The sequence below is a fragment of the Rhagoletis zephyria genome, unplaced genomic scaffold (assembly GCF_001687245.7).
Source record: "Rhagoletis zephyria isolate East Lansing unplaced genomic scaffold, Rhagoletis_zephyria_1.1 Rzeph_scaffold_02788, whole genome shotgun sequence".
NCBI classification, from domain to species: Eukaryota; Metazoa; Arthropoda; class Insecta; order Diptera; family Tephritidae; genus Rhagoletis; species Rhagoletis zephyria.
Window position 1 is genome coordinate 5,671 of NW_016159872.1, and position 2,218 is coordinate 7,888.

Sequence of the window (2,218 nt, forward strand, 5' to 3'; positions counted from 1 at the left end):
ATTTTATTATATCGAAAGCATATGCTATGCTTGGCTTTGTGCGGCGGAATAGCACTGAATTTTCCGATCCGTACACTTTAAAACTGCCATGTACCTCTTTCGTACGTTCTCACCTGGAGTATGCAGCAATAATCTGGCGTCCGTTCCACCAGTTCCATATGAATAGGATTGAACGCGTTCAGAAAGTGTTTCTCAANATCTAAAATCGTTAGATAAAAGAAGGTCAACATTGTCTCTAACTTTCATTTTTTGCATTATCCAAGGATCTTGTGACTGTCCGCAGCTTTTGGGTAGAATAAATTTTAATGTACCGAGGAGGTATCTGCGTGCTTCCCTGCCTTTTTATGCTGAAAATTTCAGAACGAATTATGCCCGTAATGCACCCATTGGCCGTGCAATTTGCGAATTTAACCAGATCTCAACTTCTATCGACCTTGATTTTTCTCTACCTAAGTCAACTTTTATCAATATTCATAATTTGATGCCCTAGTTTAAGCTTGATTGTTAAATAGTCTGTAAGAAATTATGCTTTCATAGACTGATTGTTAAATAAATAAATAAATAAATAATACTTAATAAATTCAATTTTGCATATCACACGCATTCGCAACCGCGGAGCTTCCGCATTAATTTTAACATTCGTATTCGCAATAATCAATGCGGAGCTTTTGCGAATGCGAATACAGTATATTTTGCTTTGCTGCCTTTATGCTTAAGTGCACATTTAAGATACCTACCCCAAAATGCGCATCAGCGGCATTTTTTTTTTTACATTTATAAGGAAACTGCTCCGATGGATGCATTAAACATACCCGCACATTAGCGATACCTGGCTTAAAAATTATGCAACTATTATCAATTATCAAAGAAAATATTACGTTTACCTACCCTGGCTCTACACTTACCCAAATTTTACAAGCTTTTATTTTACTCGTCTCGCAGAACAACTTTATGTGTTTATATAGATAGTTAGATACCATTCGGGAAAAAATTCGCTTGCAGTAATTTCTACGTGGGAAGTGCTCCTCCATTATTTGGTTTCATAGGGATTCGGATACCTTCCTCATTGAAGTAGTAAAGAAAATTCGCTTAAGTGTGTTTTTTCGGTTAAGCGCACAAATTTTTCGTGTAAAGAAGGATGTGCAGCTAAGCAAAATAGACTGTATTGTGCAAGTGTACTCATATATGTAGATACAGATATACGGGAAAACAAAATGACAAATTGACAATTTTTCTTACTTCATTTTCGCTATGTAATCTTTTAAAGAACAAATAAGAAAGTGGTGTACGGGGATCATAGTTTAATAGTATATTATACATTGGAGCACACACGTATTTGGCTAAATTTTCCAATTGCAGACGATGCATCGCGATGCACAGTGGCCAATTTTTGGAAATCCGTGGCCAAAAGTCCAAAAAAAATTGGTGCACTCGTATGCATAACCATCTTATATTGTTAGGAGGGCTCTATTGCGTATCGTTATGAGACAAGAAGTCCATTCTCTTAAGGCATTTAGTGTTACAGGAGATCGAAGTAACTGTTGCTAGCAATTCGCTCTAAACTTTTCTTAAATTAGAGTTTTCGTCGTTGTTAAAATCGGGGTATTATCCTTAAAAAAAACAACAGTTTTCAACCGCTCATGGACATTGTAATCTAGAGTATGTAAAACATGTTTTTTCATTGTCACGCCATCTAAAACCTGACGTAAGACGTAGATATTCACGGATTGATTTTTTTTGTTTTCTCATTATGATGGATTAGGAAAATAGTTACGAGAGTGGTCGCGATGGGCGTTCTAATTTTCTTTTTCATATATATTGAAGCNTTTTTTATCGACAAATTTTGTTCAGCGATGAGGCTCATTTCTGGTTGAATGGCTTCGTAAATAAGCAAAATTGCCGCATTTGGAGTGAAGAGCAACCAGAAGCCGTTCAAGAACTGCCCATGCATCCCGAAAAATGCACTGTTTGGTGTGGTTTGTACGCTGGTGGAATCATTGGACCGTATTTTTTCAAAGATGCTGTTGGACGCAACGTTACGGTGAATGGCGATCGCTATCGTTCGATGCTAACAAACTTTTTGTTGCCAAAAATGGAAGAACTGAACTTGGTTGACATGTGGTTTCAACAAGATGGCGCTACATGCCACACAGCTCGCGATTCTATGGCCATTTTGAGGGAAAACTTCGGAGAACAATTCATCTCAAGAAATGGACCG